We start from the raw sequence: 23259 nt of genomic DNA on the forward strand, positions 1-23259 counted from the left end.
TCTCTACCAAGCTCTTTGTACCAAATAGATTCAATTGGCATCCTGCTCACTTGAGGCCCCGTCCTAAAGAACAGAAGAGTTCTTGGCCAACGCCCTACATGAAGCTTATGGCTGAGTGCCTGCAGGACAACAGTGAACGCTGAGGATTGAACTAGCTGAGCCTGTGTGACCTATCTTGAATTTGGGAGGTTAATGCAGACTGGCCTCCAACTTACAATCCTCCTGCCTCCACCTCCCAAATGCTGGGGTTACTACCAGGCTCTCTACACTGCCCCTTTATCCTCATCATGGGGAAACTAAAGATACAAAGCCCATGATTTCCCAAAAATCAAGGGTAATTTACAACCACTTGACATTGTAGCGCCTCCCTAGTTCTCCACAGGGCAGTCCTTTCCATGGTCAATTGCATCTGAAAATATTAAGTGGAAAATTCTAGAAGTTAACAATTCATAAGTTTTAAGTTGTGCAGCTGCTCTGAGTAGTGTGATAACATCTTGGACTGTCCTGTGCACCCTGCTCTGTCTTGCCCACCCAGGCATTCATTCCTTTGTCTACCATACCTTTTATCTTGGTTGTATGCACCACCTATCCATTAGTTACTTAGTAGTTTATCTTATCACTGATACAGTGTATAGACACTCCCCTCTTAGTTACTTAGTAGCTTCTCTTATCACTGATACAGTGTATATGCCACCTTCTGAAAAACTATATTAACTGTTTTCCAGAAAAACTGTTAGTTTACACCTCTACCAGCAATAAGGAGGGTCCCCTCAAACCTCCAAATCTCTGGCTATGACCAGGTTTTCAAACTTCCCTCCATCTGATAAGCAAACTCATACTGCTTTGGTCACCAGGGACGTGGAACATTTCCCCTGCCTTTTTCTTTCTTTGGAGCATGTCTTCATGCCTTTTTTCTTATTGCTTTGTAAGATTCATTTCTACACTGGCATCCATCCTACCCACAGGAGGGACTAACTGCCAAACATTTCCAGAGTGGTGGCACCATGCTAGTCCTGTGGCTTCAGCTTCCAGCATGGCCACAGTTGCATTGCTGCCTACCTCAAACAGAAGTACCTGGTATCTCTTGTCTTTTCTGACACCTGAACATAAACAAATTTGCAAAGTTTCCCATCTGCCTCTCAGGACATTTAAAGGCTTTTGGAAGGATGGAAAAATGCCTTTCTCTCCCTCCTACCTGCTGGTCTGTTCTGGGTGGGACACTTTGATTTCACAAAAAAAAAAAGGAGGAGGGGCTGGAAGGGTGGCTCAAGCAGTAGAGTGCTGGCCTACCAAACACAAAGCCCTGAGTTCAAACCCCAGTATTCCATGAAAAAAAAAAAAAGACATTGAGGAGCTTGGTGTAGAGACACCTCTCTGTGCCACAGTGGGGAGAGAGGTTGACAGTAGGAAGACACATTCTCAGTGTCCACCTTCCAAGATGGATGTCTTTTCCCATCCAGTGCAAAGCCAGTCTGCAGCAGCGAAGCTGCATTGCCATACACCATGGAAATTCCAGAATTCGTAACCTTGAATGGAAGCGGAGGGTGTCTGCCAATTGGGTCAGCAGGACGTAGCAGACGAATGCTGGGAATTTCTGCAGCTCAGTTCACACACACAAAGCCAGGCTGAGGTTTTGCAGGCATGTGGGGGTCTTTGCCTGCTGGGGAGCATGCTGCTCACTCATCCGAGTGAGGTCTGGGAACTTTGCAGCAGAGCACACGGTCTTCATTACTCACGTGGGAGAGCCCAGGAGTTGGTCAGTATCAGAGAGCTTGAGGGGACAATGCATAGGGACTGAAGTATTTGACTGGTGGAATACAAGTCAGTGACTGCCAGGACATTGGTTGTGACCGTGGTTTCTCAGAAAGTGGTAATACATCTCCAATATTTTCTCACTGACTTGTGACTAAAGCAGTGGAGGATATTCAATTCAGGCCATTGAGGACACAATGTCCCCATGGTGGATAAAGGTATAAACCCTTCTGACAACAAGCTTAAATCAACCAGGGCTTGTGCTCTGTGCCCCAAGGGGTGTCTGACAGATGAGGAAAGAATTCATTCCCACAGCTGGGACTTGGTTCCCTTGCCTCCTTAGTGCCTGTGGCACTGCTCCAGCCCTGCAAGTAGTGACCATTCAGACAGCCCATACAGAACAGGACAGATCGCAGCTACTTCTCCACTGCTGGGAAGTAGCAAGGACTGGTGATTCACAGTCATGTGGAACTGGGTTCAAATGAAATTTCTGCCACTTACTAGCCCTGGGACCTCAGGTGCACTAGGTGCACTTAGGTTTTCTAAGTCCTGGCAATTCATCTATAAAATAGAAATACATCTACATAAAAACAATTTCTTAAGGGAAAATAAGGAACACCTACTTTTTAGGACTGTTGTAAAAATAAAAGATCACATTTATTACATTCCTGATGGTCAAAAAGAGTGGGTACTGGGTGTGGTGATACACACCTGTAATCCAAGGTACATGGGAGGTGTAAGTAAGATTGTGGTCCCAAGGCCAGCCTGGCTGTCCTTTTCTTAGGTTACTTTTTTTTTTAATGGGGTGATTATTTAATGATACAGGAAAAACAAAACATGTTATGAATCAAGCTGGTTATAGCAGTAGGTAGAAGATGAGTTCACTTTTGATTAAAGAAGTTAAAAAGTATACATATGTAATGAAAACCTGGAATGTTATATGCCAAAACATCAAAAGTTACTTCTGTCCAGTGATTAAATGTTCTTCCCTTTGCTTTTATATTTTTTGAAACAATTATTTTTGAGACAAACAACAAGCAGTACTGAAGAGAGACAGTTATTAAAAGCCAGGAGTTAGAAATTCAAGGAGCCAACCCAGGTGCCCAATCGTTAGTGATGAAGTCTAGAGGTGAAACACGCTTTTTTTCTTTTCCTTTTGGAATGCCTTTTATCGTGCTGTTTAATGTTCCCGGTGTAATTACATCTAGTGGGACTCCATAATATGAACTGATACAATAGCAAATTGCAGCTAGCAACTTTGGTTTTGAATTGCTACAAAATGTAACTATTTTAATAGTAGTTATATACTACCCAAGACACATAGAAGTCAAGTGCTCCTGCAGTAAAAATCCCATCTGACTCAATCACTATTGCTATTTTTATTTGTGACCTCTGTTCACTTTCAACTACCACTGTAAATCCATCTTTGTTTCATGGATGTGAAAGAAGTCATTTTTTTCTCACAAAGAAACTAACATTAATGTAGGCTGAGCATTGTTTCATTGTGAGGGGAACAAATGTGAGGGGCAATAAAAGGGGAGAATAAATGGCAGAAATGGTTCTCAGAATGTAAAGGAAACAAATGGCAGAAGTAACCTTGTTTTAGATAAAGGAGACAGGAGACATCCTTAAAAGCAAGCATCTGAGGAGACGTGGGGAGCGAGCTTCTTACCAAGATAATAAATAACAATGGTCTTTTTCCTAGATAAGGGAAACAAAAAAACATGGATCCCTAAAGGAAACATCACAGCAAACTTTCCCAAGATAAATGAGAAGGGTATCTCACCAAAATGTATATGTCATATGCATTTATGTATACAGTACATGACAGGTCTCAAGGCCAGGATGGACTAAGGAGACCCTCTTGGAATGTCCAGTCCGATAAGGATGAGGGGGGCGGGCAACCAGATGGTCAGGTTCAGCAAGAAGTTAGTTAGATAGCTAATTATAGAAACAGCTTAAAAGTACGGGGTGCCTAGGTCAGGCCCCTATATTATCTCATGGACTTCTGCTATTTGACAACTTAGATCATTCACTAAGTCCCACCCATCAGGGAGCTTTGCTATCTTTTCAATGAACCTTGTGATTACTTTAATTGTTTACTCCTGGTACAGCGTCTTCAATCATCGACTATGCCAGGACACAAACTCGGGAACAACAATCTGGTATCATCATGACTTGGTTTTAAGTGTGCTGAAAATCGGCTTTGTCTTTCAAGAACTCTGCAGAGTTGGAAGCCTATCTCCTCCATGAGACCTGCCCTGCCTAGGATCCTTGCTCATGGCCTGGAACACATTCCTTTGGAGAAGGAGGCTTTCTTGGGCAAATGGGATGTGCTCAGGGAATGAGGGAAGTGGATGGGGATGAGGCGGTCCTTCTGAACCACCTCAGGCAAGAATGGAGACTTTGACACCAGGCTCAGCCAGGGCTGGATCATCTGGCCCCTGACCAAAGATTCTACCTGAGTCCCGTCTATTTCTGGCCACAGTGTAGGAATGTTCAGGGCACAGTGAGGTGGTGAGAAGGTAGCCTTACAAAGCTGAATATTTTCCACCCTCCAAAAAGAGACCTTTGTTGGTATAATTTGTTGTAACCAATCGGGGTTCCCCACAGTCCCCCTCTGGCTCTGGGTGGAATCTCATTTTGACCAGGCTGCTTCCTGGGGAGGTGGAAGGCACAATTTCAAATGCTTTGAAATGTGTCTACAGGAGACTCTTAGATGGAATCTGAAAGCAAAAACCAAATGTGTAGAGACTATGAGAGACACATCTCATCTCTCTGGTACACAGAAAAGAGACAAGGAAAATTCACAATTGGTTCATAAAGGCAGCACATAAACTGATTGAGACAAAGATGCCCATCAGGTTCAAAGTATCCAACCCCAATCCCCTAACAAAAATGGAGACATGGCTTGATTACAGGGTAATACATAATAATGAGAAGAACATGGTGTCAGCATCCAAGAGTGGTCTCAGATTCACAGATGGCTTCTGCAAATGGATAAGAGTCTTAGGTCTTTGTGGGTGACATAAGAAGTAAAAAGTACCTGGCTCATAGCCAATGTTCCACCACTCCAAACAGCACCTTTAGCTAGGAATCAACTGATCAACACATGAGCCTGTGGGGGACGTTTCATGTTCAAACCTTAATATGGACAAGTCCATAGGGGAGGCATCACTCTGCCTATCAACTTCCCTTAACATGCCGCTAGGGTAACAGGTTTTTAACTCCTCCCCTCCCCCAGCACACACACACACACACACCACGCAGAAATGCGCTGTATCTCAGAACTCACATCAGTAGCTAAATTGGTCCAATTTGTTGTGCCACTGGAGGGAAATAAAAGTTCACAAAAGGCAGACAGTGGGCAGAGATAAGAATTGAGATTCCCATAGTATGCAAACTTGAGAAGCAATCCAACTGCTTCAAATAAGCCCACTGTCTCCAAGGAGACTGCATGGCAGTCCCTGGAGAAGTGCAAAGGCAGACCTGGGAGTGGGGAGTGGCTCAGGTGACATGAGTGGACTGGGGTGGGTGACATGGGAGGGAACACACAAACCAGTTTTTCTGAGCTGATCCATCAAAAGTGGCCAGGGAGACTGCAGCTCTTCAGCTCAGTCCCTCCCCAGGCCCTACCTAGTGCCTCAGGTATGGCCCCCAGCTGTCATAGCAGGACTCAACTTTGGCTTTAAACACATTTTGCATCTCCAGAAGTTTCCAGGCCAGGATTATCTGAGCCAAGAGTCAATTCTTCAGGCCTATGCTCCTTACATGAGACCCAAACTCACAGGACCCAGTGACAGAGGGGGTAGCTGGCACAGAGGCCATCGCCACATCTTCAGCTTGTCTGGAAATGTCTGGCTACACAGAGGAATAGGAAAGCCATGCTAACTTGTTAAGGGTCTGAGATCTGGGATTCTGCTGCCCATAGCAGCACTGGCTCCCATCCAGAAGTCCTCTGGGCACCAGCAGCAGGCGCCAACCACCACAAAAGTGAAGCTAGGCTCAGCTGCGCAATGCCCGCTGGTTCTGGGCCAATAGTGGTCATTCATGACAATGACATGCACAGAGTAGTGACACACACTGCTTATTCAGCATAAGAACTTGTATGGCAACACTGACTTTCTCAGCTATCTCTGTCATGGATTGACAATGGTGCTAATCACAGCCTCCTCTGAGCCTTATGCTAAGACTTGTTCTACTATTCCTGCTGCATATCCAGACTCTCACGGCCAGCTATAGGCAGTCTCTACTTTCTTTTCTTTTTAGCAGAACTGGAGTTTAAACTCAGGGCTCTGTAGTTTCAATGCAGGTGCTCTTCCACTTGAGCCATACCTCCAGCCCTTTTTGTTCTGGTTATTTTAAACACAGGTCTCACTTTTTGCCCAGGACAATCCTCCTATTTTAAGCTTCCCACTGTCACTGGGATGACACATGCATGCCACAACACTCAGGGTTTTTTTATGTTAAGATGCCATAACACTCAAACTTTTTTTGCCCAGGTTGGCCTGGAACTGTGATCCTCCTGATCTCAGCCTCCCTCATGGCTTGGGACAACACCCAAGTGGCAGACCACTATACTCAGCTATTGGTTGAGCTGAGGGCTCACCAGCTTTTCAGCCAGGGTGGCCTTGAACCACTATCCTCCCAATCTTAGTCTCCCAAGTAGCTAAGATTACAGACAAGAGGCACCGGCTCTTTAGCATGACAAGAACTAGCTTCAGCTTCATATCCTGAACTTTAGCCACTCTGACCTGCGTGCATCTTGTTCCACCTGCTTTCACACTCATCTGACTTTGGACTTGCCACTCCTATTCTAGAACAGCGGACATCTACCTCATGAACACCTTACACTCTGTTTAAGAATGTACTCACATATGTACATTTAAAATCCTAAGAAATCTACTGAAAAACTATTCAACACAATAAATGGGTTCCGCAAGGTTACAGGATACAAGACCAATATACAAAACTTAACTGTATTTCTATTCACTTTCAGAGAATAATCCACAAATAAAATTAAGAAAGCAATCCCATTTATAAATGCATCAAAAGGAATATAATACTTTGAGATACATTTGACAAAAGAAACATGAAAACTTGACATTTATATTTTGAAAACTACAAAGCATCATTGAAAAAAATTGAAGATGATCTAAACAAATGGAAAAATGTCCCATGTTAATGGACTGGAAGACTTTTGATTTTTTTTTTTTTGTGGGACTGGGGTTTAAACTCATGGCTTCATGCTTGCAAAGTAGGCACTCTACCACTTGAGCCATACCTCCAGTCCATTTTGCTATGGTTATTTTAGAAATGGGGTCTCGAGAACTATTTGCCTAGGTTGGGCTTGAACCTCCATCCTCCTGATCTCAACCTCCCAAGTAGCTAGGAGAGACTGAGAGACTTACCGTTTTAAAAATGAGAATACTCCCCAAATGGACCTACAGATCTGATTGACACAAACCTGATCAGAATCCCAACTGACTTCTTTGTGGAAATTGACAAGCTGATCAATTCTAAAATTCTTATGAAATTTCAAGGGACTCAGAATAATCAAAACAATTCTTAAGAGCAGAACAAAGTAAAAGGACTCACTACCTGGTTTCAAGCACATACTAAAAATTAAGAAGGAGAGGCTTATAGATGAATGACACAGATCTGAGATCCAGGAATCAACCTGTACATCTATGGTGAGTTGACTTAGACAAGGGTGCTGAGACCATCCAGTCTTTTTTTATTTTTTTTTATCTTTGATTTTCAATCCTCTCTCTGTCACTCTATTGTCTGTTCAGCTTACTGTCGATTAGTACACTAACACTCCCTGTTTATACCTTTGAAACTCTCTTGTCTGATACCTTGTTCTGCTTTCTCCCTCTAGTCTGTATATTTGTTTTCCACTTTTCTTTAACTTCTTCCTTTCCATCTCAGCTCACTCTTCCATTCTCAATATTACCATTGTTATTATTACAAGCTAGAAAATACTTAATTACACACAGTACAGGGACAGTAACAACACCAAGGACAATGACAGGAAGACAGAAAAAACAAGGAAACCAGTTTCCCCACAGCAAAAAATTAGTACAGGAACCAGAGGAGAATGAAGAGAACAGAAACTCAGAGCCAGACTCCAACAAAATGAAGATAAACTATGCCAAAGGACCCAATGAAGCCTACAAGAATAATTTAAAAGAAGACATACTACAAGTACTCAATGAGAATTTTATAGAGATGATACTGGATAGGGTCAACCAAAATGTACAGGAGACACTCAAGAAATTCCAAGGCAATAAAAATAGAGAATTTGAAAAAGCAAAAGAAGAAATAAAGGAAACCATAGAAGCACTGTATAAACACCAAAGTGAAAGAGAGAACACAATGAATAAATGGATAAATGAACTCAGGACAAAAATAGACAACAATAAAGAAGAAAACAGCCAGGATATGGAAAACCTCAGAAAAAAGAACGAAACAGAACTGCAAAACAAAACGGAAGGCCAATCCAGCAGAATAGAACAAACAGAAGACAGAATCTCAGAACTTGAAGATGAAATGGTAATTAAAGGAAAAACTGAAGAACTATTAATTAAACAACTCAAGACCTGTGAAAAGAAAATGCAAGAACTCACTGACTCCATCAAAAGACCAAACTTGAGAATCATGGGCATCGAAGAAGGAGAAGAGGTGCAAGCGAAGGGAATGCGTAATATATTCAACAAAATAATAACAGAAAATTTCCCAAATCTAGAGAAAGATATTCCCATACAAATGCAAGAGGCCTCCAGGACACCAAACAGACCAGATCAAAATAGAACTACTCCACGACATATCATCATTAAAACAACAAGTTCAGAAACTAAGGAAAGAATATTGAAGGCTGCAAGAGAGAAAAAACAAGTAACATACAAAGGTAAACCCATCAAAATCACAGCAGACTTCTCAACAGAAACATTAAAAGCAAGAAGAGCGTGGGGTGAGATCTTCCGGGCACTGAATGAAAATAACTTCAACCCCAGGATACTCTACCCAGCAAAGCTATCATTCAAAATAGATGGAGTAATAAAAGTCTTCCATGATAAGCAGAAACTAAAACAATATGTGACCACAAAGCCACCATTACAAAAGATTCTGCAAGGGATCCTGCACACAGAAAGTGACACCCAACTTAACCATGAAAAGGCAGGCAGCACCAAACCACAGGATAAGAAAAAGCAAGACAGTAGAGAGTAACATCAAGTTAGGTACACACAATCAAACCTTCAAACAACTAAGATAACTAAATGGCAGGAATCACCACATACCTATCAGTACTAACACTTAATGTTAATGGACTTAATTCACCCATCAAAAGACACCGTTTGACAAAATGGATTAAAAAAGAAGATCCAACAATTTGTTGCTTACAGGAGACTCATCTCACCGACAGAAATAAGCATATGCTTAGGATGAAAGGCTGGAAGAAGATTTACCAAGCCAATGGCCCCCGAAAACAAGCAGGAGTAGCAATACTTATCTCTGACAAAGTAGACTTCAAACCTACATTGATCAAACGAGATAAAGAAGAACATTCCATACTAATAAAAGGGGAAATAGACCAAAAGGAAATAATAATCATCAATCTGTATGCACCCAATGTCAACGCACCCAATTTCATCAAACATACCCTGAAAGACCTAAAAGCATATATAAACGCCAACACAGTGGTTGTGGGAGACTTTAACACTCCATTATCATCAATAGATAGGTCATCCAAACAAAAACTCAATAAAGAAATCCAAGATCTAAAATATGCAATAGATCAAGTGGACCTAGTAGATGTCTACAGAACATTTCATCCAACCTCTACACAATATACATTCTTCTCAGCAGCCCATGGAACCTTCTCCAAAATAGATCATATCCTAGGGCACAAAGCAAGCCTCAGCAAATATAAGAAAATAGAAATAATACCATGCATACTATCTGACCACAATGCAGTAAAAGTAGAACTCAACAACAAAAGTAAAGACAAAAAACATGCAAACAGCTGGAAACTAAATAACTCATTACTTAATGAAGAATGGATCATCGATGCAATAAAAGAGGAAATTAAAAAGTTCCTGGAAGTCAATGAAAATGAAAACACAACCTACCGGAACCTATGGGACACAGCTAAGGCAGTCTTGAGAGGAAAGTTTATAGCCATGAGTGCATATATTAAAAAGATTGAAAGATCCTAAATCAATGACCTAATGATACATCTCAAACTCCTAGAAAAACAAGAACAAGCAAATCCCAAAACAAATAGAAGGAGAGAAATAATAAAAATAAGAGCTGAAATCAACGAAATAGAAACCAAAAAAACCATACAAAGAATGAATGAAACAAAAAGTTGGTTCTTTGAAAAAATAAACAAGATCGATAGACCCCTGGCAAACCTGACTAAAATGAGGAGAGAAAAAACCCAAATTAGTAGAATCAGGAATGCAAAAGGGGAGATAACAACAAACACCATGGAAGTCCAGGAAATCATCAGAGACTACTTTGAGAACCTATATTCAAATAAATTTGAAAATCTAAAAGAAATGGACAGATTTCTAGATACATATGATCATCCAAAACTGAACCAAGAGGAAATTAATCACCTGAATAGAGCTATAACACAAAATGAAATTGAAGCAGCAATCAAGAGTCTCCCCAAAAAGAAAAGTCCAGGACCTGATGGATTCTCTGCTGAATTCTATCAGACCTTTAAAGAAGAACTGATACCAACCCTCCTTAAACTGTTCCATGAAATAGAAAGGGAAGGAAAACTGCCAAACACATTTTATGAAGCCAGTATTACACTTATCCCTAAACCAGGCAAAGACACCTCCAAAAAGGAGAACTATAGGCCAATCTCCTTAATGAACATTGATGCAAAAATCCTCAACAAAATAATGGCAAATCGAATTCAGCAACACATCAAAAAGATTATTCACCACGACCAGGTAGGCTTCATCCCAGGGATGCAGGGGTGGTTCAACATACGAAAATCAATAAACGTAATAAACCACATTAACAGAAGCAAAGACAAAAACCACTTGATCATCTCAATAGATGCAGAAAAAGCCTTTGATAAGATCCAACATCATTTCATGATAAAAGCTCTAAGAAAACTAGGAATAGAAGGAAAGTACCTCAACATTATAAAAGCTATATATGACAAACCTACAGCCAGCATTATACTTAACGGAGAAAAATTAAAACCATTCCCTCTAAAATCAGGAACCAGACAAGGATGCCCACTATCTCCACTCCTATTCAACATAGTACTGGAATTCCTAGCCAGAGCAATTAGGCAAGAAGAAGGAATAAAAGGAATACAAATAGGTAAAGAAACTGTCAAAATATCCCTATTTGCAGACGACATGATCCTATACCTTAAAGACCCAAAAAACTCTACTCAGAAGCTTCTAGACATCATCAATAGCTATAGCAAGGTAGCAGGATATAAAATCAACATAGAAAAATCATTAGCATTTCTATACACTAACAATGAGCAAACTGAAAAAGAATGTATGAAAACAATTCCATTTACAATAGCCTCAAAAAAGATCAAATACCTAGGTGTAAACCTAACAAAAGATGTGAAAGACCTCTACAAGGAAAACTATACACTTCTGAAGAAAGAGATTGAGGAAGACTATAGAAAGTGGAGAGGTCTCCCATGCTCATGGATTGGTAAAATCAACATAGTAAAAATGTCGATACTCCCCAAAGTAATCTACATGTTTAATGCAATTCCCATCAAAATTCCAATGACATTCATTAAAGAGATTGAAAAATCTACTGTGAAATTTATATGGAAACACAAGAGGCCACGAATAGCCAAGGCAATACTCAGTCAAAAGAACAATGCAGGAGGTATCACAATACCTGACTTCAAACTATATTACAAAGCAATAACAATAAAAACAGCATGGTACTGGCACAAAAACAGACATGAAGACCAGTGGAACAGAATAGAGGATCCAGATATGAAGCCACACAACTATGAGCAACTTATCTTTGACAAAGGAGCTAAAAATATACAATGGAGAAATAGCAGCCTCTTCAACAAAAACTGCTGGGAAAACTGGTTAGCAGTCTGCAAAAAACTGAAACTAGATCCATGTATATCACCCTATACCAAGATTAACTCAAAATGGATCAAGGATCTTAATATCAGACCCCAAACTCTTAAGTTGATGCAAGAAAGAGTAGGAAATACTCTGGAGTTAGTAGGTATAGGTAAGAACTTTCTCAATGAAACCCCAGCAGCACAGCAACTAAGAGATAGCATAGATAAATGGGACCTCATAAAACTAAAAAGCTTCTGTTCATCAAAAGAAATGGTCTCTAAACTGAAGAGAACACCCACAGAGTGGGAGAAAATATTTGCCAATTATACATCAGACAAAGGACTGATAACCAGAATATACAGGGAACTTAAAAAACTAAATTCTCCCAAAACTAATGAACCAATAAAGAAATGGGCATGTGAACTAAACAGAACTTTCTCAAAAGAAGAAATTCAAATGGCCAGAAAACACATGAAAAAATGCTCACCATCTCTAGCAATAAAGGAAATGTAAATCAAAACCACACTAAGATTCCACCTCACCCCTGTTAGAACAGCCATCATCAGCAACACCACCAACAACAGGTGTTGGCGAGGATGCGGGGAAAAAGGAACCCTCTTACACTGTTGGTGGGAATGTAGACTAGTACAACCACTCTGGAAAAAAATTTGGAGGCTACTTAAAAAGCTGGACATCGATCTACCATTTGATCCAGCAATACCACTCTTGGGGATATACCCAAAAGACTGTTACTCCAGAGGCACCTGCACATCCATGTTTATTGCGGCACTATTCACAATAGCCAAGTTATGGAAACAGCCAAGATGCCCCAGCACTGACGAATGGATTAAGAAAATGTGGTATCTATACACAATGGAATTTTATGCAGCCATGAAGAAGAACGAAATGTTATCATTCACTGGTAAATGGATGGAATTGGAGAACATCATTCTGAGTGAGGTTAGCCTGGCTCAAAAGACCAAAAATCGTATGTTCTCCCTCATATGTGGACATTAGATCAGGGGCAAACACAACAAGGGGATTGGACTATGAGCACATGATAAAAGTGAGAGCACACAAGGGAGGGGTGAGGATAGGTAAGACACCTAAAAAACTAGCTAGCATTTGTTGCCCTTAACGCAGAGAAACTAAAGCAGATACCTTAAAGCAACTGAGGCCAATAGGAAAAGGGGAACAGGAACTAGAGAAAAGGTTAGATCAAAAAGAATTAACCTAGAAGGTAACACCCACGCACAGGAAATCAATGTGAGTCAATGCCCTGTATAGCTATCCTTATCTCAACCAGCAAAACCCCTTGTTCCTTCCTATTATTGCTTATACTCTCTCTACAACAAAATTAGAGAAATGGGCAAAATAGTTTCTGCGGGGTATTGAGGGGGGGAGCGGGAGGGGGTGGAGTGGGTGGTAAGGGAGGGGGTGGGGGCAAGGGGGAGAAATGAACCAAGCCTTGTATGCACATATGAATAATAAAAGAAAAATGAAAAAAAAAAATAAAATAAAAGTAGGAAAAAAAAATAATAAAAAAAAAATAATAAAAAGCTGTACTAGAACATACACCTACAAAAAAATGAAGCTGGGCCCCAACTCCATACCATTTATAAAAATTAATTCAAAATGGATCAAATGCCCTAGAGATATCTAAGCCAGTAAAACTCTTAGAAGAAACCAGAGGTGTAAATCTTCATACACTGGATTTGGAAACTCTTTCTTTCTTTCTTCCCTTTTTCTTTTGGCAGTACTGGGATTTGAACTCAGAGCCTCAACCATGGCTAGGAAGGTGCTCTACCACTTGAGCCCCTCTGCCAGCCCTTTTTGTGTTGAGTATTTTTGAGACAGGATCTTCTGAACCGTTTTCCTGGGATTGTCTTTGAACCATGATCCTCCTGTTCTCTGCCTCCTAAGTAGCTAGGATTATAGGTGTGAGCCACTGGTGCCCAACTTGGAAATTGTTTCTTAGATACAGCAATAAAAGCATAGACAATAGGAAAAACATGTAACTTGGATTTCATCAAAATTAAAAACTTTTATGTTTCAAAAGATACTACAAGATGAGCCTGGACCACATGGCAAAAAAGGGGAAATGCCAAATATTTATTGCAATGATTTTACTGTTTGATTACTGTCTGCCTGCACCTCTCTCCCTCCTAAGACAGTGAAGTCCCCAGAGGAAAGTCTTCAGATCTTTACATTGCTGGATTCCCTGTGCCCAGCACAGAATAGATGTTGACTAAATGTGATTTCAACTGGTAGATTAAAAGACACCATTGAGAAAAGGAAAAGACAACCCACAGATAGGGAGAAAATATTTGTAAATCATATATCTGATAAGGATCTAGTACCCAGAATATATAAAAACTCTTACAGTTCAACAATAAAAAGACAAGCAATTCAATTACAATAATGGACAAAGACTGGAATAGACACTTGTTTTAAGAAAATACACAGGGGCAGACAAACACAAGAAGACGCTGAACATGATAACCATTAGGTGAATGCAGATGGAACCCAACAGGCGATATCACTTTGTGCCTGTGAGAAGGGGTATAATTTTTTAAAAGTAGAAAATAATGAGTGTTGACAAAGATGTGGAGACATTAGAACCCTCGCACATTGCTGGTGGGATTTAAAATGGTGCATGCAGTGTAAAAAATGGCTTGGTGATTCCTTAAAACATTAAAGAAGCCAGGCGCCAGTGCCTCACGCCTGTAATCCCAGCTACTCAGGAGGCAGAGATGAGGAGGATTGCATTTGGAAGCCAGCATGGGCAACTGGTTTGTGAGATCCTATCTTGAGAAAAACCAATATAAAATCAGGGCTGGCAGAGTGGCTTAAGTGGTGGACTGCCTGCCTAGCAAGCACAAGGCCCTGAATTCAAACCCTAGTACTGCCAAAAAAAATTAAAAAGAATTATCATGAGACCAGAAATTCAACTCCTAGGGATATACCGTAAAGGATCAAAAAGGTATTCAAACAAAACATGTACAAGAATGTTCACAGAAGACTGTTCATAAGAGCCAAAAGGCATAAACAACCTACATAGTCCATCAATGGATAAACGAAGAATTATCGTTTCGAAGAATGGATAAACGAAGTGTGACATATCACACAATGAAATATTATTTGGCCACAAAAAGTAATGAAGAGCTACATGCTACATTGTGGACAGGTGAGGTGAAGGAAACCAAACAAAAATACCATAATTTTGTGACTCTGTTTCTATGAAATATCCAGAATCAGCAATAAGAGACAGAAAGTAGATTAGCAGTGGGTGGGTATGAGAAGAAAGGGTGTGACCTGAAGGATACAGGCTTGTCTTTGTGCTGATGAAAGTCTCTAAACTGTTGTAATATGAACATGCTAAAATCCACTGACGTGTATATTTTCAATGGGTGAGTTGTGTGGTAGAGGAATTCCACCTCGATAAAGCTGTTAAGAAAGAACTTACTTAGCGACATTTTAGCTTAGTAGCATGTATTTATAAGTACCCATTACACCATAAACACCGTGTAAGACACTGGGAATTAAAGGATGAATCTGATATGCCTTCGCCCCAAAGAAGTTCACAGTATTCTTAGAGAGGCAATAAGAGAAATGAATTCAGGGACCACCCCGAACTGGGCTGGCAGTGATTGTTCCAGGCAGCAGGCATGTAGGTCCGAAATCACACAGGTGTCCTGGCAGCCCAGTGTGGCTCAGAATTGCATGATGAAAAGTAAAAGGGGCCAGGGATATGGCTTTGGTGAGAAGTAGAAGCGGTGAGACTGGAGTCAAGCAAAAGGCCATGAGAAGCCCTGTGTGTCCTGTTAAGAAATGTCTGGTTTCAGATGGGCACCAGTGGCTCACACTTGTAATCCTAGCTATTCAGAAGGCAGGGAGGCAGAGATCAGGAAGATTGTGGTTTGAGGCCAACCCAGGCAAATAGGCCTAGCTTGAAAATACTGAACACACACAAAAAAAGGGCTGGTGGAGTGGCTCAAGTGGTAGAGGTCCTGCCTAGCAAGCACGAGGCCCTGAGTTCAAACCTCAGTATCACCTAAATAAATAAAAGGGAAGGAAGGGTGATCAAGAGTATGAGGTGGCAGATGTGTGATGGAGAGAGCAGGGGTCAGCACATTCCAGCCTGGGGTCAAACCCACAAATACATTTCTATAATCACGTTTTACTGGAACACAGCCATCCTCATTTCTTTACGCACTATCTGTGGCTACTTCAGCACCAAACTGGAAGAGTCAACTGACTGCTACAGAGACCATGTTGTGGTCCATAAGCATAAAATATTTCACATCTTGTTCTTTACAGAAAAAGTTTACTGTCCCTGCTGCTGGCTACTGCAGAGGATGGTTTGTAGTGATTAAGACCAAGAGAAAGGAAGGGAATCCAGTTAGGGAACTATTGCAACTCTCCGGGGGGAGATAACACCAAGACAGGTAATGGATGATGTAAAGTGATGGTGGGATGGAGGTGTGGGTGTGGCTGTACTTCCTTCCCTAGAGGTTTAATGAAAGAAACTGGTTAAATCTAGCTTGGAAGAACAAACACCTGAGGAGTATCAAATTAAGAAAGTCACAAGTGCTACTGAGAAGGATTAGAGACCCCACAAGTTTCCACTGATGTCAAAATTTAGTTTTTCTTCTTAGTTGCTAAGTGGTCCCTTTAGCAACCTCTGTGAGTGCACGTGAATTCCACGTCTACACAAGTTTTAAGGAGTCACTGTTCCCACCTGGGTATGGGCATGCAAAAGAAAGTGACTGTGATCCCCTCTTCCCACTGCTGCCTTGGGCCCAGGGTTATGCTCGAAGGCTGCAGTTGGCACTAGGCAGGCACCAGGGGGTTGGTTGCCAGGCATCACAATAGTATTCTCGACTAAAGATTTATTTCTAAATGCACATGTCAAATATCATGTCTACTAATCTTTGTGTCTCCACATAGCATGTCACCAACAAATCATTTGAGTTAAAAGGAGAAAGAGAGAGAAGACCTGTTGGAAAGGGAAGGAAAGAGGCAGGAAGGCAGGATGTAGCCAGACAGCTCCCCTTAGAGCTTACGAGCTATGTTCTAGCAGAAGCACACAAAAGAGCAGGTGCTCTCCAGGTGGATTTGAACTCGATCCTGGCCAAGGGATCCTTGAAGAGATTGAGACCTAGTGGTGCTACCCAGGGACAGTTCCAACTGCGAGTCCCACACATGCTGTGTGTACTTCCTTCCCTAGAGGTTTAAGGAAAGAAGCTGGTTAAATCTCACAACGAAACTTTCAGCCTTTTAAATTATAAACTGTTCAAGTATCTCTTCCAAACCCCTCACAATAGAGAAAATGTCCAGTCCCAAGACCTCGAGGTATAGTTGAAGCAGCTGTCTGGGTCTTGAAATGTTTTTGAAACCTCGAGCTTTTCCTTTAAGTCCATGTACTCCTGGTAATGTTCTGATCCTCATCTAGGTAGTGGTTGAAAGGGCGTGCTCACTTCATAAAAGTTTGTCCCCAACAAGGACACCAATGATCACAGCAGTGTTATACCCAGCAACCAAAAAGAGGCACAGCCCAAATGGCCACAAATGAAGGAATGGGTAAACCAAATGTGGTATATGTGTACAATACAGACTATTCTGCCTTAAAAAGGAAAGAGATTCTGACACGTGCACCAACATGGATGACATTATATTATGTGAAATAAACCTGTCACAAAAAGGCAAACATGGTGTAATTCTACTGCTAAGACATACCCAGAGTAGATGGGCAAATGGCGAGTTTGTGTTTAATGGTTACAGTTTCTGTTTGGGAAGATGAGAAGGTTCTGGAGACAGATGGTGGCGATGGTAGTCCAACAGTGTAAATGGATTTTATGTCATTAAAGCATAGACTTTGAAATGGTTAAAATGGTGAGTCTCATGTAATGCGATTTACCACGATAAAACCAAAAGCAACAAAAACGTTCATCCAGGTATACACTTAAGGTCAGTGTCATTTTAACTATATATGCTGTTCTTTAAAAAATTACTTTAAAAATGTACTTTCAGCTGAGCACAGTGACTCACACTTGTAATCTCAGCTACCTGGGAGGTAGAGATCAGGAGGATTGCAGTTCAAGGCCAGCCAGGCAAAAAAGTTATCCAGACTCCATCTCAATCAATTAGCCTGGTGTGGTGGTGTGTGCCTGTCATCTCAGCTACGAGGGAGGCCTAGGTAGAAGGACCATGGTCTGAGGACAGCCCAGCAAAAATACAAGACACTACCTGAAAAGTAACTAAAGAGAAAAAAGAACTGGGGCATGGCTCAAATGGTAGAGCACTTGCCTAGCACGTGGGAGGCCCTGAGTTCAAAATCCTAGTGCTGCAAAAAATAAGAAAAAGAACTTTACTGTCAACCTGGACTACAGGATGAGTGAGACCTTGTCTCAATCTCTACTCCCCAATGCACGTCACTCTATTTTATATTTGTATTCAGTTTTGAGAAATTTTACAAAGATGTCTGGAAAACTCTTTCATTAGATCTTTCAAGTCATGTGACTCTCTGAAAAGCTATGCTGTTCTTATCTGGATCCACCAACAATGTATCAGGACAAAGCTGAGGACAGAAGGAGTTCAAAGACATTATAAAGAAACTACAGATTAAGTTGTCACAAGTCAGTAACATAAGTTACCTTCTCATAAACTGTACATTTTGAAGGGAAATGGCATTCTTCTTACAAAAGACACTCTTAACATTATGTTGGCAATACAAGGATGACAGATGGGAGTTGTTGCCACAGCACGTCCATAGTGAGACAGATACAGGGACCCAGCTCTCCCTAGGGCACTGGGACAGGGGCTAAGCACTGTTAGGCCTTGCTAAATGCTGTTAAGTACTGTTAAATGCTGTAAAGAGAGTTAGTTTTGTGTTGAACTTTAAGTCTTTATTGGAAGTAAGCTTCCTTTTTCTGTGAACGAGTGAAACTGCTAGACCTTTGAATGGCATGGGCTAGACCCTTCTCTTATGCCTGACATCCTTGCATGGAGAAGCATCATACAAGCAATATCTTCTCTGGAAATCAACCAGGCTGCTACAGCCTAGCTTGTTTTGGACACATTACACTCATTGTGACAGCACTCCAACTGCAAGGACCAGTGCAACCAGCCATGAATTCCACTCCGAGAGGCATTGCTCCAGTCACAACCACTCCAGACAACTGTGCCTGGATGGCAGCACTCCAGGCAAGACAAGCCTCAGTGAACTTCAGGTGTCGCTGCAGCTATTCTCGCTCAAGATGGGAAGGGGAACACCTCCTCAGTAACTGGGCAAGAAGCCAGTGACTGGTGCAATGCAGGACTAGGTCTTAGTCCTATGCAGTGCCCGTGATTGATAAAAGTGAAAACTGTGCTGTGACTGGTACAGATCCAATCCTTCATTTGCATGCATTGTCCGTACCACACACACTCTCCCCGCTGTATAACTAGGCCTTTGAGCTAGGAGACGCCGCCTGTGTTGCTGCCTGGTGTTGCAACATTAAGTCTAATAAAAGGCTTCTCCCAAATGGTCTTTTCTTTGCCTAGTTTTGATTCTTATCAAAAAGCCTCTAACCTGAGCACCGAGCTATAAGCCTCCAGCTTCTCAGCTAGAGCCCTAATTCTCTAGTTGTCTATAAGGCTCTGAGCCTGTCGGCCCAGCCCATATATGCTTTCTGCACTCAAAGGCTTAGGGTTACCAACACCAGAAGAGCTGTTCCTCACCTACTCACGATTTCTATTTAAGTAGAGCAAAAGGACCATGACTAGCTCATTGGTAACAACAGGAGCAGTTGCAGGTGCTCATCTGATGTGACTACTGGCAATGAAAAACTATAGAGAACGTGGTGCCATTTGCACGTGGTATTACACAGTTGTCTCTCAGTACCAGACAACTGAGAGACCCCTCAGATACCAAAATCCACAACTGTGCAAGACTCTTGTATAAGATAGCACAGTTTTTGCATACAGCCTACACCTGAGCTCCCACATATTTTTAATCATCTCTAGATTACTTATAATACTCAATACAATACCTACACATCACTTCATTCTCATGGATTCAGCATAGTACTCAGTGTACAGAAAATTGAAGGTTTGTTTTTTGGAACTTTACAAAATTAAAAAATTTTTTTTTCAATCCCTAGTTGGTTGAATCTACAAATCAGAGTCCACAGAGAGTCAACTGTAATTAAATATAATACTAAAAGCAATCAAGTGAAGGGATCACAAATCTCAGATGAAAGCTGAGTGAAGTGGTACACACCTATAATTCCAGCTCTCAGGAGGCTGAGGCAGGAGGATCACAAGTTCAAGGCCAGGCAGGGTTACATGGTGACACCTTGTCCCAATCAGAAAAACAAAACAAAACAAAACCTTGGATGGGAATAACTTCCTTTCATCCTAACTACAGTCTCATTATCTCTAAGTTCTTGCTCTAACATCCTTATTCCTCAAATATAACCTGTCTAGTCAAATTTTTTCTGCCAAGGGGAGTGCAAGATATTTTTTTAAAGCTCTGGACAGCTATCTAAGCCATCGCCATCAGGCTTTATCATTGTCAAGCAACTGGCTATTCTGAAAATGTAGGGTCCTGGTACCTAGAGACTTCTCTGACACAGGCTGTGGGAAATGAAGCCAACATACCTGGCCAGATTGTCTTTTCTGCCAAGCATGTGCCATATTCTAGGGCAGCCGAGCAAGAGCAAAATTCCTAGGACAAGAAGCTTCTGAAGACTTGCCTCAACCCAGACAAAGCTGCAGACAGACGATCCACTGGGTACTGCATGGATATCTGCCTGGCTCTTCTGTCCACTACATGCCCCTCTGGGCAAACTGCTTTTAAAAATAAGCTGGGAAGTAAACCCTAGCTTCCTGACTTTTCAGCTTATTCTTTCAAGCATCAAAGGTCATTTCCTAAAGGTTGGGTCCAAAGGGATTTCTTATAGCAGATGCAGAGGAAGTAATAAACTTTTTCTCACTGAAGACAAAGCCAAGGTGTGTTCTTCAAGGAGTCACTGACTCACCAGGTGTCAGCTGTGCCAACAGGATACCGTATTTACTTTCAAGTTTCCTTAGCAGAAAATGAGCACACTCATCTCACTCCTCAGTGCAACTTTGTAAGAATCAAATGACATAGAAAAGTGGCTTGAGAACAATAACATACAAGAGGAATGTAACCACTTATGCAAAACACAGAACTCAGATCAACTACAAAAACACATTTTGGGGAAAGCAGGGAAAAGTTTAAATATAGACTGGATAATATGTAAATTCTGTTCATTTTCTTTGGTGTAATAAAAGCATCAAAGATTAAATAAACAGTGAAGAGTTTTCTAGGACACTAGGCAGCTTCCTGATTGTCACACCCAGAGCACAAGAAGTATTTCCTTCACAATCCATTCCCTAAATTGGTTATCCAGAGGTTCAGAGGGCAAAGGCTTGGGAAGAGCCAGGAAAGGACAGGCCAGGAGCCCAGTTAGGAAGGAGCATCCTTGCAGAATCTTTTGGGAAGCGTGGAAAGGCCAGGCAACATGGAAGGGCAAGTGGATGCTTTGTCTTCAGATAGGAGTTTCATATTCAGCTTTGCCCTTTAATGGCTAGGTGACTTTAGATCAAGTTACTTTTTAACACAAAGTCACAGGGACTAGTAAATGCTATCCATGGAGAGACCACTGAGGCCCAATCTCAAAGACACATGGGATGCATGCATTTTGTCATGGGTTTGATGTCATCCCAAGCACTAGGAACCAGAAAGGCAAGAATTAAAGGCACACTCTGGCCAAGGCAAAATCTGTCCCATGAGTCAGCCGTTCATCTAGGAACTGAGCAGATGAAGTCCTATGCTGCCCACTAAGCACACAAGACACCATAAATAACTGATTCCCCCAAAGATGGCAAAATGGACTTTGGGGGCTCTAAGACAGACTGGCTAATGGTGATGTAAGAGGGAGGGCTGGTTTCCATTTCCCACATTTGACTAACCAAGTACCCTTGACCTTCAGCACTTTTCCTCCTCTGGAAAAAATAAAGATCCAACTGATTATAGGATTTTCATAGTTCCAGGGTTTGGGGGAGTAAAGCTAACTTGGGGCACATTTCTGACTGTCGTGTATATTTTTCCCTCTCATCAGGACTCAAGGTTTACTAAGCACATTGAATAACTCAGTCTTTACCCTCCTCATGTTCTGCTCTCCCTCCACCCAGCACTGTCGGTGGTGGTCTTTGTTGCGGCAGGATGGGAGGTGATGGAGAAGGAATTTGGCTAGTTTCTTTCAGACGTTTCTATTCCAGCAGGGACTAAACAGACCCCCTCAGCCAGGCAGTTACACCCCAGATTTTGTGCGGGACGGGGAGGAGGGGCGCCTGTGTTAAAGTTGTAGACATTGGGGACGGCAGGACTAACCAACCACACCAGACTGGGAGTCACTCTACAAGCGGACGCTCGCACAGACGGGTTCTTTTCCTACTTCGGGCGTGAATACCTGGCATGCAGACCTGGGAAGAAGTCCCATTTGCAGGCTGTGCACTCTACAGACGTTGGGCGCTGCACCACTGGTCCCCACCCCCACACCGTCTCAGCCCCAGGCGCTCACACCCCCAAAGCCACAGCCCTTCGGGGCAAGCCCGCGTTCCCTCTGTCCCCCGCGCACTCCACATCTCAATAGCCAGAACTGTGGCCACCTCCCACAAAGGGGCCCAATGCCCCTCCAGCGCCCACGCTGCCCACTCCAAGGCACCCAGCGTGTCCTAGCTTCGATTGGCTATGTCCTGCCCGGGACCGGCTCTCCAGGCGTGCAAGAAGCCCCGGATCCCTGCTCCCGGGGCGCGTCCCTCGGCGCCCACCCGGGCCCTGGCAAGTTGGGGTTGAGCAGGTCCCCACGTCCGAGGGGCACCCGTCAGCCTGCACGTCCTCGCTGCGTTCCTAAGCAAGAAGTCAGAGCTGTGTGCGGCCGCTCGGGTCCCAGGAATCCCAGGAATTCTGCGGGGAGTAGAGCGTGGGGCTCTCCCGCTTTCCCGCTTTTGGCGAGCCCCTGCGGGAGCCGGTGGCAAGGGAAGGGCTCTTACTTGGCAGCCGGGGTCCGCTGTGGCCGGGCTGGGACTGGGCTCTCCGCTGCGCCCCGTTCCCGTGCACAGCTGCAAGCAGAGTTCGACCGTGCGAGGCCCGAGCTCAAGTTCAGGACGGCGCGCGCTGGAGTAGCGGCTCTGCGCTCTCCACGCACTTTTAACCCGAGTCGGGCGGAAAACCCCTCCCCGAACCCACCCCTGGCCCTTCCCTGGAGGCGGCCACCGCACGTAGCCCGGCCTTTAGCCGCCTTTGTTTTAATTCCAGAGTGGCCACTCCCTGGAAAAGAGGGGCTCTGCTGGGGGAGGGGACGCCGCGCGTCCTGAGGGACGTCCCCTTCCCAGGCTCATTGCGCCCAGGTTT

General features: G+C 42.6%; 1 protein-coding gene across 1 annotated transcript in view; it reads right to left on the reverse strand.

The window, feature by feature from the left end:
* Loxl2 (lysyl oxidase like 2) overlaps window positions 1-23055 on the reverse strand; it is a 91968-nt gene extending 68913 nt beyond the window's left edge. The window contains exon 1 of the mRNA XM_020168678.2: window positions 22899-23055. The gene's annotated coding sequence lies outside the window, so the exon portion shown is untranslated. The remainder of the gene's footprint in view (window positions 1-22898) is intronic.
* Window positions 23056-23259: the final 204 nt, after the last annotated feature.

The sequence above is a fragment of the Castor canadensis genome, chromosome 14, assembly GCF_047511655.1.
Source record: "Castor canadensis chromosome 14, mCasCan1.hap1v2, whole genome shotgun sequence".
Lineage (NCBI taxonomy): Eukaryota > Metazoa > Chordata > Mammalia > Rodentia > Castoridae > Castor > Castor canadensis.